Source organism: Lissotriton vulgaris, chromosome 8, assembly GCF_964263255.1.
Source record: "Lissotriton vulgaris chromosome 8, aLisVul1.2, whole genome shotgun sequence".
Taxonomy (NCBI): Eukaryota; Metazoa; Chordata; class Amphibia; order Caudata; family Salamandridae; genus Lissotriton; species Lissotriton vulgaris.
This window is the reverse complement of record NC_141696.1, coordinates 1,201,471,073-1,201,487,708: the sequence shown is the minus strand read 5'-3', so window position 1 is coordinate 1,201,487,708 and position 16,636 is coordinate 1,201,471,073.

Genomic DNA, 16,636 nt, shown 5'->3' with positions numbered 1-16,636 from the left:
TACTCCAGTACGTTGATGATTTGCTTTTAGCGGCAGAAACCAAGGCGTTATGTAAAGAAGCTACAATGAAATTGCTCCTGCATCTGGCACAGTTCAATCACAAAGTTTCCCTCTCCAAAATCCAATATTGTCGACGTGAGGTGACCTACTTAGGTCATCTCCTGTCGAAGGATGGACACGCCTCACCCCTGAACGAATACAAACAATCAGTAAAATGCCCCCACCAAAGACGCAGAAAGAGGTCCGTGCTTTCATTGGTATCACCTCCTACTGCCTCCAGTGGATACCCAATTTTTCTTTACTCATTAAACCTTTATTGACCCTCACACTTAAAGATGTTCCTCACCCACTCCCTTGGACAAATGAATGCAAGCATGCATTTGAAGAACTGAAAACAGCCTTGAGTTCGGCCCAGTGCTAGGCACCCCTAGTCATCAGAAGCCCTTCACTCTTTTTGTACATGAGCACGATGGTTGCGCATTGTTAGTGCTAACACAGCGCTTTGCCGACAGACAACGCCCCTGTGCATATTTTTCTGCAGTTCTAGATCCTGTGGCCCACGCACCACCCAGTTGCTTGAGAGCAGCATCTGCAGCTGCCATATCCATTCGCCAATCTGCTGACCTGGTCCTTGATACTGCACTTACAGTTATGGTTCCTCACGCAGTTGATACTTTATTAAATAGGACAAAAACTCAACACCTTACTAGTGCATGTTTGTCTGGATATGAATTGACTCTCTTAGCCAGTCATATCACCATCCGCCACTGCACTACGCTAAATCCAGCCACATTGCTACCCTTTTTGATGGTGACACTAGTTCTGATCCACATGATTGTGTCCTCCGGATGGAGGAAGAGACTAAAGGCCGTGTGGATTTGACTGACACGCCCCTCACTGACCCTGATGGTACCCTGTATGTGGATGGTTCTTGCTTCAAACTTCCTGATGGAAGCACAACGGTTACCTATGCTATCACTACGTTACAGACAGTAGTGGAGAGTGAGAGAATACCTTACCAATCAGCCCAGGCCGCTTAGTTACTGGCACTAATTAGAGCTTGTGCACTGAGTGCAGGGATGGCCGTCAACATCTACACTGGCAGCCGATACACCTTCAGAGTGGCCCATAATTACTAAGATACATCATGTTCAGCTGGTCAGTAGGCTGTTAAACGCATTGACTCTTCCTTCAAAGATAGCTGTGGTTCAATGTAGTGCCCACAAGAAAGTAATTGAAGACATAGGAAGGGGTAATGCATTTGCTGACCAGACTGCAAAGGTAGCAGCTAAAGATGTCTCTACCCGTATGTATGTAGTTGGCCCCTCAAATTGGGTACCGGAGAAAGGGATGCATCAGAATACTATTGAAAATGTGAAGGAAATACAGGGGGAATCAACTAGAGAGGTAAAAGCTCTCTGGGAAGAGCAAACAGGCCTATTAAATGAGGATGGCTGTTGGACGGATCTGTCTGAACAACAGCAATGGTTGTTACCCAATGCCTATGTTTTGCCAGTGGTCACTATGGCTCATGGCTCAGCTCACATTAGTGAAAAAGGTATTTGCAAATTGTTAGCTCTGGTATGGCAAAACAAGCACATCCCAAAATATGCCAAGAGGTTAGTCAAGAATTGCACGATTTGTTTGATGCATAACCCAGGTAAGGGTACACCAACCCCTGCTGCGAATTTTTCGCCCCCATCTTATCCCTTCGAGGTGCTCCAAATAGATTTTATACAGATGGAAAGATGCAACAACCTCCGATATGTCCTGGTCGTTGTGTACGCCTTTAGTAAGTGGATTGAGGCATACCCCCTTAAGGAAAACACTGCTATCAGCACTGCCAAAATACTGTTAAAGGAATTTTTTCCCAGATTTGGAATGCCCACAACGGAAGCCACTTTACAGGGGAAATAATGAAGAAAGTTTGTGTAGGGATGGGGATCAGACAGAAATTCCATGCCACAAATCGCCCCCAGTCAGCAGGTTTAGTTGAGCGCCACAATGGAACACTGAAATTAAAAATGGCATAAATCCAGGCCGACACAGGACTGTCTTTGCCGGATGCCCTGCCCCTTGCCCTCCTATCAACTAGAGCCACGGCATACTCCTGTACCAGGCTAACCCCACACGAAATTGTGTTTGGTCGGCCAGCAAATGTTTGGGGAGTACCCTGCCCAAAGAAATATTCTGATATTGAATACCCATTGGTGATTGATTATTTACATGAATTGACCGCTAACCTACGTCTCATTTATCGTCAGGTACAGGACATCCTGCCACCCAAACACCATCCAGCCAGGTGATTGGGTCTGCATCAGAAATTTCCAGAGAACCAAGAACTTGGAGCAGAGGTGGAAACCGCCCCAGCAAGTGTTGCTGGCTACCAGGTCCGCATTGAAGGTGGCAGGAAAAAATAATTGGATTTACGGAGTGCACTGTAAAAGGGTGCCTCTATCACTACCATATGACCGGTAGGCCAAGGAGGACCTGGGAGATGACAATGTGAGAAAGTCCCACGCTTTGTACCCTTCAGTGATGCCAACATTGCCTGGGCTTCATCTGAACGAGAGGACAACGACATCCTGCAATCTGTTGTTCCTCCGCATCTGAGGTTGCGGGACACTCAACAATCAGAGCCTTTGTTTCCTGACCAAACAACGCCCAGGTCCACCCGGTACAACTTCCGACCCAGAAAAAAGGACTGAAGAGACAAAGGTCTCTGCCCTCTGCTTGACCTGGCCTGACATTTGCTGCAGGGCTGAGATACACTGGCGCATTTGACCGGAGCCGGTACAGGGGACCGGAGTGTGTCCATAGGACTGCCTGGAATCACTGACCGGTGAAGCAACCACCAATCACAGGCAGCAACTAAGGAAGACCAGGTGAAGCAGACAGTGACAAAAAAAATTAATGCTGAAATCTTGAAGAACAAAGAAAGAAAAAAACAAAAGTACCTAAAGACAATAAATGGGCGGTACTCGATCTGTCTGCTCGTACTCATGACTATTTCACTGGTACTGGCCTGCCTCGGGTGGGTAACACACGCTGCCCTTGCAGCACCTGAGTCTCCTACGTCTACAAAATCACCTCATCAACATGTGTCGTTGCCCACTCATGAGAGAAACAGAAGGACTGTTTTCTTCAACAACACTTTCATTCAAATGTTACACCAGCACCAGCTTGTGGTGAACACAACAAACTGTTGGGTATGTGGGTTGCTGCCCCATACTGCGAGCACTTGAATGTCCCTGATTTCTGCTCCTTTCTCTCAAACTAAGCATGGGTGAATTTTGCGAATTCGCGATCCGCGGATTTGCGGATTTGCGAATTCGCGATCCGCAAAATTCGCGAATTTGGGATTTTTGTTTTTTTGTGTGTTTGCGGGGTTTTTTGCGTGTTCGTGGGTTTTTTTGCGTGTTCGCGGGGATTTTTGCGTCTTCGCGAGCCGCTTGCATAGCGAAGTTACCCATGCAGTCGTTTATGGGAGAGGGAGAGAGAGATAGATAGATAGATAGATAGATAGATAGATAGATAGATAGATAGATAGATAGATAGAAAGAGAGAGAAAGAGAGGGAAAGAGAGAGGGAGAGAGAGAACGAGAGAAAGAAAGAGAGGCCGGATCTCTGAAGGGCCAGATTCCTGAGTTGCCCCTACAGAACATACAGCTTTTTATTTTTAGCAAAATGCATATGAAAATTGTGCTGTAAAGGTCTCTTTTAGTTTAACCCCTCCTGACAACTCAAAATGGGTGTATTTGCCATCCTCTCCCTTCTTCCTGTTTTTTATATCTGTAAGTGCTTCCTGATGAGGTTTAATTCCTTGGACAGGTGCCTCGTTGCCTACTTGTAACTATTCTCTGACCCTGCTTCAAGGGTCAGAGCAGGGTCAGAGAATAGTTGCAAGTAGGCAATGTGGCGCCAGGAAGCAATTAGCAGCAGGTGTCCAAGTTGAAGTTAATTTGTTTGTAACCCTTTTGTAAAAGGTTACAAAGAAATTAGGTTCAACTTTTACACTTGCTGCTGTAACCCTTGCTTGGCTGAAAATTCGTCCCCGCTGATTCGCGGAATTTACCGCGATTTCGCGAGATTCGCGGATCGCGAAATCGCGGAAAATCCCCAAATTCGCCCACGAAACGGATTTTACGCCCACCCTTATCTCAAACTGGTTGAGCCTACGGATAGTATACCATGTTCTTTGACGCATTCTATTCAGGTGACACATCCACACGATCCCTGGGGAAGATCAGTAGCAGACAAGCATTCACCCATATTATGGCTACGGAGTGGCCAAATATGAATAAGGCTTCACCAGAAAAGGATGAATATGAGAACAATCATGGGTCTTTCTATCCATTGAGCCTCTTCAATGGTGGGGAAAAGAAATGACTGCCACCCCTCAGGGACCTCCCTGTCTACCCACATCCCGGACAATACTGCTGAAGAGCAGTGGAACAGTATGGGTGGGAGAAAGTGACTGTGCCTACACACTTCAGCTCAATGGTTCGACTTGTCCAGCTCTGGTGTCTTCACTGAATACATATTTTGTGTGTGGGAACAAGGCCTACACCTGGCTGCCCAAGTCTTGGGCCGGCACCTGTTACATTGCTTGGTTGCTTTCCCCCACCTACACAGCCGATGCAACACACCACATCCAGAAGAGAGGTGTGGTTGATGTTGAAGACACAGCTGGCCAAGAATTTGGTGACTTTGCTAAAGGGTTCCTCCCCTTTTGGGGCCCTATGGTCAATAGTCACAGTCTCCGACATCTCACCAGGGTGGAAGAGGCCACCATCAACGTGACTGCTGGTGCCCTCAGTAACATCACGGCTGAACTTCAAGCGGACCGCCTCATGACTTTACAGAACAGAATGGCGCTTGACATAATACTGGCGGACCGTTGAGGAGTCTGCACATTGATCAAAACAAGCTGCTGTATATACATACCTGATAATGCACCAACAGTTTAACAAGCAATCCAGAAGCTCCATAAGATTGCTTGTGACATCCATCAGGATAAGGGTTCATGGTCCCTCACCGGCTGGATTTGGAGCATGGTATCTCATTGGGGATGGAAGATAATCATTTTCATTGCAATCATTGCAGCCACATTTTTCTCTTGCTGCCTTTGTTTTCAATGCATGCCACCGCTGTGTTGTCGTAAATTAGCAGCAATGGGTTAGCGTTAGCAGAAGCCATTTTGTCTTTCTGGCAGCCATTTTGTCTGCCATGTGCTGCCATGTGCTCATCATGTGCTTTCTCCTACTTTCCTGTTAGCTGTGCCTGAAGTCTGCCCAGTACCAGGATATATTTAGCCTCCTCCACTTTAACGCATGCTCAGAAATGCCTGGTAGGGTCGGCAGCTGTTACTGATTAGTTTCACATAGGAATGTGTTTACTACGTTCTGAAAACTGTTAGCTCCTCCTACTTGGTTGAACAAAGAGAACTTGTATGTCCATATTAGGCATTTTTTGTGTGCTTGCATGAGCCAGGACTGCCCCTTGCATTTATGCTTACTATGTAATTCTAAAACACATAAAAAGTCCCAGGTTCCTGTATTCTGCAGACTGCCTCATTCAGTTGCCACGGCTTCTGTGTGACGCAGCCTCAGCTCATGTGAGTTTAATAAATGTTTCTTTGATATTTCAGCTTCTGTGTCAACTTTTGTTATCAGCAAGACCCCTGAGAAGGAGTGTTGATTTCTTCAAATGGCGCGCCAACGTGGGGCTCATCAGAGAGGTGGCTATCTGAAGGAGAGATCTTGTCAGGAGACAGAAATCTATGGAGGAAGACAAGACGAGGTTTCTACTAAGAATGTACTCTGTGCACAGGAGATTCTGGGGATTCTTTGTCTGTAGCCCAGTGTGTTTCTGATCTTCCTGATTTTGATCCTCCACATGATGCCACCCCTGACTGAGAACATTTTTGGCATGAGTATAAACAAAAAAGAGAGACCTTTAGGTCATTCAGAACTTGGCAGTTAGAATCTGGACGCTCTGGATTGGTAAGAACTGTTCTACAGTACTTGCTGCGAGCTTTTGGTAGTCTTGATTGGCAAGGCAGTTTTAGGATACGCTTGCCGCGACTAATTTGTTTGTTTGTTTGAAGTGACTAGTCATATGTTTGGTTTGAATTTGAAGATATATGCGTTGCAACTCATGTAGGCAGGTAATGAAGAGACTTTTCTCTACTTTGTATGAAATTTGAGCGGTGCACGTACGAAAGGTACTTTAAGCACTATTTTGGGTATAATATTGTATATTTCGCAATATTTTGTCATGCCTGTTGTCAAGTCTACATGTTAAAATGTGTTGCTTTTGGATGGTACCATAGTGTGATGTGAATTAAAATTAGCTAGCTCCCCTAGAGGGAAAACCTGAATAGGTTTGGGTTTTAAAAACATATTTCTTCCTTGGTGATTTTGTATCCCCAGGAAATTAAAATATGGACATAATACATATAAGGATCCTTTGTTCTGTGCAATTTTATGAATGGGGAAATGCAGAGCGATTTTTGGTGCTCTGCCAGTCAAAAATGGTGAATTACATAGCAGTCTATTGGACTGTTTTTTGCCGTCTTTTGAAACACTATTGAAAACCGTTTCTGGTAAATATGACTTACAACTAGTATTTACAAATGGTTTGGTTTAAGTACAGTCTGTGGGCTGTCCTTTGTTTCAGTATTATGTGTTGATCTGTGGGTTCAATGTGTGTTTAAATGTCTATGTGGTTTTTCCCATTCGTGCAACTTCGGTATGGGAATAGCGTTGGCGTAATTTATGAAACAAATGCCTAAAGCGCTGTAGTGTGTGTCCTGAGTGTTTGAACACTTTCTGTCTGAAATTAGCTCAATGTGTGGTTGTGGGTTTCTTGATGTTTTCAGTCTGTTAAGTAAAATGTTAGATTAGTTAATATTAGGTGGAAATTAAATGAGAATGCAGCAATTTGCCATGCGACATGCTAAAATCGCTATATGTTGCTATTTAATTTATAGACTAAGCAAATACGCATATGTGCAAAATGTTAAATGCTTAAAATAGATACAGTTAAAATTCGCATTCAATAAGAATATGAAAGGCCTCAAAAATAAATTGTGTGTTTTGCAGAAAAACGAATTTATAGCATTTTTGCACCTACATGCATTGTACTACATGTAAAAAGGCAAACACTTCAGCTAAAGTGAATCTTTGCTACATTTAAATGCATCCTATTGCACACGCATTTTAAAACTTGAAATGTCTGTTTTCAGTAAGACTGAAAGCGTGCTCAGATGTACACGGTTCTGACTGCCGTTAAGGAAGCAGATGTTGTTTTTCAAAGACCATGAATAACATCGGAATACTTATTTAGCCAGGGCTTAGCTGTTAGTTAATGACGGTTTGAATTTTGCATTTCAGAATAGTGTTTTACAGGGTTACAAAAATAAGGTTCATTATTTTGTATCACAGGAAGACATTTCAATTGCGGGTTTCCTCTCGTTAAGCATTTTTTTTGTAAGCATTCTTGGTTGTCCTGCTAAATAAGAAAATCATTTTACAAAAAGTGGCGCGAAAATCTGTCTTGTTTTAAGTTAGGCTTTTGTGCTTAGGCTCATACATGACTGCGTCTAAAATGATAGGCAAAGGATGCAGATTATTTTTATATGTGGATTTATCACAAAAGATTGGGTTTAGTAAAAATAATTATTAATCATGAAAAATAATTGTTAAAAATTAAGCGCTTCTAAATTCGTTTTTTGATATTTATGAAGCTTAATACTCATAATATGACCTCCTAGCATTCAAATTGAATTTAAGTTGTGTGTTTCTGCATAATCAGGACATTTACATGTTGATTTTCACTTGACGCAGGTGTAAAAAACTCATTTTTCTTAGGCATTATATGAGATATGTCTAATGTCCAATGTTTGCAATATGTTAAGATCATTCTGAGGATGATTAATAAGTAATGCAATTGTAGGATTTTTATTTTTAAGTGCCCCAGAGATCAAAGTCGAAATTGATTTAAATAGCCTTTTTAAATAGCATTCTTGCCATTTACAATAGCTTTAAAGTGTGTCAGGCTTTAGTAAATGCATACATTTGTGTATAATACAAACTTGTGGGTTGTTATTATTCAAGGTTGTTTTTCATAGCTCAGTGAGCCAATGTGCCCGGTGCAGAGGTTTGTGTTTAATATCAGGGTTGAAGGTTCTAACTTTAGCGGGGCCCATTTAGACGTTCATCCATGTAAGGTTGATAAAAGGAGTACCATTGCATAGGGTGGTAGCAAACACTTATTCTAAAGCTGGTATGTTATGTTATTATGTTCTGCGAATTGTTCATAGTAAATGTTTTGTAATATAAGAATAAATGAATTTTAGCCCCTAAAAGAAGTCATTTATATAACATGTGTTTTTCAATAGGGTTAATTATTGTAGGTTAAAAAGAGTGGGGAAGGCTTTTTGCCTTTGTCAGCTCGAGTTAGGGAATAGGAAGGGGGTGCTGAGGAGCGCGCGGAGTGTGCCAGGCAGATTTTGACCTTAAGGTCAGTGAGATGGGGGTTTAGCAGTAAGTGAAAACAGATGGAGAAATGACTGCTTGGTAAAGCTTCTCTGACTAACAGAAATTCAAGCTTGCACATTACAGGATTGTGCTAGGCTTTCACGTCGACATCTGCAGCTTATTACATTAGGTCTTTGTCTCTGAGAACTGCATTCCTGACCAGCCTTGAAGAGAGAAAAATAGAAGGGCCTTAAAGGGGGTTGGCGCACGGGACACGCAGAGCGTCTGTGAAAGAGTTTTATTTTTGGACAGTCAATATTAAAGTCGGTTAGCATGTTTAAAAAAAAAGATGGTTGGTTAACAGTTGAGATTTTGTGTGTTATGTGCTGTGTCAGCAGTATGTTGAAAAGAGATGTTTTTAATTATGACTTCTTTGAAAATAAATGTTTGTGTATTTTTTCATGATTTTGCATTTTCTCCTTTTATGAATTGTTCCTGCTGGTCCTGTGTGTCAGAAGCGACACAGTGCTGTATTTGACAGCTGATCTCCATTAACTGGTGATATGCTGTCAAATGGCCGGTGATGAACGTAAAGGAGGGTATTTTGGTGTAAGTCAGATTTTAAGCCTGACAAATTAAGCAGGCAGTGTATAAAGTGTATGCAATGGTGTTGTGTGTCACCGCTTATTTACATATGCTATTGTACTTTGTCTATGCTTTTTTGTGCTTGATATACAGCGCGTATATCTGATGGCTTGGCATGTGTGTGTTTTTTATGTTATTGCATGTTTTTGTCTTATGTTGTTGCGTTCCCCTGTGTTGTGAAGGGATCTTTCATGACGATGCAAGTCTCTACACAACAGCTGGGTAAATTTTCGCTGATACTAAATTCCACAGATATGAGTTTTTTTCATATTGTGAACAAGACCGACAGCACTTTACCAGTGTATGTCAAATTTGGCTATAAGTATTGAAGAAAAATATCGAAAAAGATATATAAACTCAAATTGTGTCATCTGTAGTCACGTTACTGCCCTTCTCCCTCAAGAAATAGGCAGGCCTAGATTTATGTATCCTTGATTGGACCTAAGGATGAAATTATAGATTTGTGACTCTTGCTAAAGTAGACCTAAACTTTTCATTTTTTCCCTTGAAGAAGGAACTAGACCATTAGCTGAGATTACCGTATATGGTGTAGGGGCCAGCGGTAGAGTTAAAATTTCTGCACTACTGTGACTTTTGTGTACTACCCATACTCTTGGTATTATGTCACAAACTTGACTATCACTTGAGTAATTTTTTGTTCTTCCTATAGATTTTCCTTTGGCCATATTATGTATAATTTCCTTTTGTATGACCCGACTGTTTTTTTAAAGAGTTTTCTTTAGGCCTATTTTGATGTTTTCCAGTCTGACTGTCAGGGTAGTGATAGACTGGTTAACTGACTTAATAATATAGTAAGAAAAGTTTTCCATCTCAATAGGAGATACCTTATGTTTATTTTTGAATATGACAAATTCAAAGCCTATTCTAAATTGGTTCTCAGTTCTTTTTTTCTACTGCTTTAATCTTTGATAGACCAGATGTGTTTTAATAATGGAAGCACCAGGACTCTCTGGTTCTTGTCTTTTTGTTTCCACATTTTGATAATTAGCCTTTGTCTACATGTCCCTGATAATCTGTATTGTGTGATTTCGCTTTTGAGGTGTTCTAGATGAGGAATTTAGGAACACTTAGACTTAATCATTGAGGAAAATGTTTACCCCATTAGACGATGTCACTATGTGTGAGGACAACCATTCATAGAGAATTTTTATGTAATTATCTACCCTTAGATGGTAGAGGATATGCTCTCATATGGAAACTCAAATGAAGAGGCTAGAGTCATTGTTTTGCCTTTGTCTTTGTATTCTATGAGAATGACAGTGTATTTTAGATCATAATAGTCCCATGGCGTATGCCCACTCTTTTGAAGATTGCAGGCCACCTGTTTGCAGTCCCCTTGTTAAATATTGAACTGGTTTTTGTACTAAATTGAAGGAAATTAACAATTGTGTCACATTTCCTACATCACTAGGTTCTTCAGGATCTTCCAGAGTCAAAGGGAGAATGATACCCTGCAGAACAAATGACCGGGACGAATCCTAACTCCTATTATTGACAGCTACTGATGAAAGCAGGAGGCATTGGCCTACAGTCCCAGCACCCAGAGAGTAGCAAGGCACCCGCACGCCATCAATGGTATCTTCAAAGTGTTGTCTTTGCTTCATCAGACAGCGTTGAACATCAGAGAAAAAAGAGGATCTGGTTTTGCCACAGAACCAGAGTTTCAGTGCAAAAGAGAAAAATCTACCTGTCATGTGCTGGTAACCTCTGACAGTGTGCAGTCCCTTGAGCACCTTGGCCTGAGTTATGGCCACACACTTCCCTTTTCTCCCTTTGCTTCAATGGAAGAGCAGTGCACCGGAGAATCCAGGATTGGCAAAAGGCACACATTATGGTGCCCATGAAAGAGCAGCCTTAGAGTCCTCTGACACTGAATAATGAGTGTTGGAGCTTGAGAATGTAGACCCGAGTCTGCACGAGATGGTTTGCACAAGATGATCTGTGCCCATGATCAGTGAAGAGCACAATATCTGTAGTGTCTGCCGCATAGGAGTGACACTGGTGCACTGCCTTGAGACATTGAGACTTTCGACTGAGCTGTGAGTGTTTGCCAGGAGGGCACTTCAACGGATACTGAGACACATTTCCATGGGAGGCCTGAATCAAGAGGCCCATTCAACGATGGAAGAGGAATTGGATGGACGATAGAAGCCAGCCAGAGAGGCTTCGAACAGACACTAAGCACAGTTTTAGTTACCTGAAATGGGTTTTAGGAGACTGATTCTGGCAGTGTTTTAGAGTAGTATTCTGTTTAGTAAAGGTAGAATAAAGTTCATTTTCTGTGGAAGAGTATCCCTATTCAACATGAGAGCATTGAAGTAAGTAAGTAAATCTTTCTTTATTCGATTTTTTAGATAAAAACCATAAAAGAATTTCAACAAGTATATCATAATGTACACATTCAGCAAATTATTAAGTTTACAGCATAAAAAGAGGAAAAAGGTAATGTTCCCCTAATCTTTTGAGATGTCTCTCGTTTTCTAACATATACAGATGGATTTTATTCAAAGATTTGCCCTATGTTTAAAAATACATTTTAAAAAAGTCACTATATATTTACATACTAGTTCAGTTTCTATAAATTGCAAATGCAACATAGCAGGACGACATCTTCTTACACCTATTTTTCTTAGAAGAGGGACTAGCCAAAGTTTACGATACCTTATTGGGCTGAGTTTTTATGGGTTTACCCACCACTTTCTTTTTCCCCATTGCCGGCCCAGTGTTCGCATTGGAGGTACTAGTGGAGGGTTGTTCTAGGGTCAAGGTACAAGTCTCCACAGGACCTCCAGTACTCGTTGTGGCTTGACTTTTTACTAATTCTGCCATGACAGCTTTGTTTCCCTCTAGTTGATCGCCTAATTTATCCAATTTAGCACTGATCAGTCTTGTTCTCTCGAATAAGGGGAGTAGAAGAGACCTGACCATGATCTCTAATTTGGATAAAAGGTCACCCTCTAAGTTTGAACCAAGTGGCTGGACCTGAGAGTTACTAGAGGGAGCTACTTTCCCAATCTCTATTGGCTGCGAATCTACTTGGGAAGCAGGAGTTTGTTTGTTTACACGTTTTACCTGGCGCTTTTTTTGGGAAGTGCCTCTTCTCTTCCTTTTTTTCCCTTTTGTACTCATTTCCCCGCTCTGGGTTATCATTTGGGGGGAGGCGATGGATACATTTGGGGAACTTGATAATCCCGTAGAGTCTGTCCCCAACGTGGAGTTTTGGGGAGAAGCGTTTCCACTGAGGCAGATCAAATCATCATCATTCTCTCTTAGAGCTGGCTGCGAGGGGTCTCCCCCTGCTAAGTGTTCCATGCCCGGGGATGGTGCTTGGGCTATTTGTCCTAAAGAGGATCGTTTTCCCGTTAATAGATCAAGGGATAAGCGCTTCTCAGTATCAGCAATTTCTTTCTCCAGGACAGTAGTGATACGCTTGAAGAAATGATCAATTGTTCCGGTAACTGTCCCTTTTGAAGTCTTTACCGTGATGTTTTTACTCATCCCCGTTGGGGAAGCCATGATTGTCAATGCCGAAAGTTAACTGTAATACGTTGGAATAAAAGACAGTTAAATCGCAGCGGGATAGAAACAATGCAGTCTTTAGAAAGCAATGACAACAGGTACGTTTCAGCAGCGTGCTCTAAGTCTTACTAGTAGATGCAAGAGTACCAATGTTAGGGGGTTAGCCGTCCCGTCCTTGTTCGTCCTTTGACGGCCCCGCCCTTGTCCCGGGCTTCTCCCGGGACGCTCCCGCACGCTCCCGCGCCGCGGGAATACTTGGTTTCTTTTATAGGCTATTAGTTTGTTTGTGGGGCCGGGCAAGCAGGGAGAGCGGCCAGGTGATGCAGGCTCTGGTTTAGCAGGACTCCTGGGAGATCGAGTCCCGGTCCCGCGCTCGCAGCCCTGCTCGCAGTCACGCAACCACAGGATCAGGCAGATCGCTGTCTTGGTGCTATTGGGTGGTAGTCCGGGGCCAATGGCGGACTGACCAATGCAAAGTAAAGAATTTAAGGAGAAACCCTTTCTATGAAAAGGGAGGGGTTTAGGTACTCTAGAACAAAAATGTGGATTCCCTTTTCATGTCCTTTAAGAGAGGCTTAGGTCTCTAGGGGGTTTAAACCTAAAATGAAGGGTGAGCCATATGTTGTATGTAAGGTTGCATGGAGATTGACACATTTATAATTACTACAAAGATTCTCTAATTCTATAGTGCTTTAAAAGCAATACATCAAATTAAACTGATGAGAATGTACACACCAAAGGGAGGTTTTTCTTCAAAAATGTATTTTCTGTTCATATCATATTGAGTTTTTAAAAAATCATCACATTTATTCATACATTACAAAAGACATTTCTTTATACATTAAAATATAGCAAAAATGTGTTGACGCGGCGTTTCGGTGATTTGAGTCGTCACCTTCTTCAGGACAAAATTGCATTTAAAATCACTCTTGGTTAAAAAAACAGAACGGTATATAATTACTTCATGTCACATTTTATAGTGATAGTTTACAGAAACAGGATTCAACAAGGTTTTTCTTGTGTCATTTATATCTCCCCATTGTTGTGCCTATCAGACATCATATTTTAAAACATGTACATCCTCATCCTTTGTTAAACTAAAACCAATTTATATTCATTTACTAAAGTTAAAAAAGAGAAAAACATTTCTAAATATAGCACATTTGTGTGACAGGCCTATGTCTCATTTGTTAGTCTCGCAACCTCCTTATGGTCAAACCCAATTTTTGGCAACCCCCTGGTGTTATTGTGGCTGGTGGGGGTTGAAATTCTTGTTTATCAAATCCCCCTCACATTTTTTATTTATTTATAGATTAATCTTACTGGGCTTGCATGTGATTTACGCCCAAAGATTGGTTCGTCTTTTTTCAGACCTCCATCTTATGCTTCATTAATCAAATCCCTCCTGGTTGTTACTAATTTATAGCCAGGACTATCCCATACATACCTACAAACTGTGGGTGAGTCGCTTTAATCAATTGGGCGATTCCGGACTGTTAGGTCATTGTCGTGGTTTCTACAACATACAAGTTGGACGTGTTTAGTTTTGTTTAGCATTATTTGTTCACCATCTGTTGCTTATCTGTATTAACTGTCATTTACCTTATTCTGTAAAAAATCCCTCTTAATTTGGATAAGATGTGCTTATTTTTTTCACTATCGAGCCCTCAGGGTCAAATATCAAGGTTCCTAAGGGGAAAGGTTTAGTTGTTTAATTTGCATCATATCGTTTTGTACCAGTCTTTTATCTCATTGTTTAAAAGGATTTTATGTACTGGGCAGCTTTATTTTAATCCATGCTCATGTTTTGGTTAAGCACCACAAAGGGATAGAATCATACGCTGGTCTTTACAAAAAAGGCTCAAGTTTCCATGTCTTGGCTTTAGAATAATAATGCCCGTCCCCCTGTTCGTGAACAGGATGCTAAATTATTTCCGTTTACTGATATAATTGAAGATTCGGTAAACACAAGATGGCCGCCTCTTTAAAACTATCAAAACTGAAACTTCCGACCCGAATGAAACGACCGCCGGAACCTATTTTTTAAATATATAACGGCAAGTACTCAGGTTCCGAAACAAAAATAAGATAAATGTATGGCAGTAGAATGCATTAAGACACATGTCAAGTAATAAAAGATAACCAGGCGCAAATAAGAGAACTATATATAATCAAGAGCTGTTCATATTAGGACAGACATGATAAGATGGCCGCCACATTCACTAAGGAAAGAGAGCAATGTGCCATTCAAAACGCCAGGTGCAAACTATTAATTGACCAATTAAGCAATGATGAGGAGGATATAAACCCCACCAGAGCATAACATGGCCATCACAACCCGGAAGGACGGTCCGTGAAGACGCCGGTTTTGACGCTGAGAAGATACTTTAAAAGTAGGTAGAAATCAGTCCCCAGCAAAACTTTAACTAACAGACCTGTATTACTCAAATGACCGCCCTAAGCGGTACGGAGTGTGTAATTCGTATTATCCCCCTTTTTTAAACAGAACTAAAAGGGAAGTATTGCCTTTTAACGAAAATCGCCGCCAAAATATACATATGGCCGAGATACCCGCCACCCCCTCGCAACACAATCCCCAAGGATGGGAAACCGGAAACAGTTCTGAACTTTTGGAAGACGGGAGGGAGTGACCCTCCCGGCCGTATTTATTAAAATATGAAACAAAAATTAAAACATGAAAATAACAGTTTCATATTATGTACAATTTCATTTCCACATTTGCGATGTTTGGCTAACCTTAACATATGCTCTAATACAAAGGTTCTCCTAGCCGAACTAACATCCTACAAAATATTAACTTGTAATTTGAAATTGTACATCCTAACGTTTAAGGGCCAACGGCAAGGTCGTAACCGGTGTCAAGATCCCTAAACCAGAAATGACCCCCTCACTTGTGAGGGGCGACCGCACAGAGGCGTACCTCAAGTGCCACTACCAATTTCCCTTGACTTGACGGGGGCCCCATTAAACTCGACGCCACTTAAAGGTCGTTCGAGGACTCGTGTGAGGTATCTAGAAGGTAGCGTAGACCCCCCTCCCAAACCCCACACAACTTACCACATCTGCCGTCGCAGATGACCTGGCCCCGGGAAATTCTCCAGGAGGGGGCTGTAACCCCTCCTACCCAGGAAGGGGCCTTGACCGCCTTTCCTTTCGGCGGCCCATCCTTAGAAGGAACCGCCTCCCCGTTGAGGGGCCAATGGCCACCTCCCTCGAGCGCTCCCATCCGTAATGGGTGACGCCCACTCATAGGGATCTACCAATTAGTGCTCACCGATCATGACCTTACCGCCCGACAATAAATACGACAAACTATCTAAAACTAAATTACTAAAGAATTATATATTATAAGCATGATTATTGATCAACACTAGTGCAAATACTTTATTTGCAAATATCCAATACATGACCATCTTTATTGCAGATTCAAAATATCACGACAGTCGTCACAACCTGAAAGAAAATAGAGTCACCACATCAAAAACTTTATTCACAACAAGTAGCTGTCCTCAGGGGCTGGTGGGTGGGTCAAAATTGGCTCTTCGTTCCGTCTCGAGCTCACGTGCAGCGAGGAGGTGCAGCTTCAGAGCACAGGAACAAGAGGATGCTTTCTTGGCTTGTTGCTCCTTTTATCCGTCTTCAGGGCGGGCGTACACCCGCCCCTGCCTGCCCCAAAGGGCGTGGCCGGCCGCGTCAGTGTCTAGGCCAGCCCACTCCAGGGCGGGAAAAAGGCGCGCCCCGGCTACGCCGCTTCGGGCATACCAGCCGAGGCTCGCCTCCCGCCCAAGATGGCTTCCCGGGGGATCGTGGTACTCCACCATACGTTCGGGGGGACCGAATGGTCGCCCCTTTCCATATGGCCGAGATACCCGCCACCCCCTCGCAACACAATCCCCAAGGATGGGAAACCGGAAACAGTTCTGAACTTTTGGAAGACGGGAGGGAGT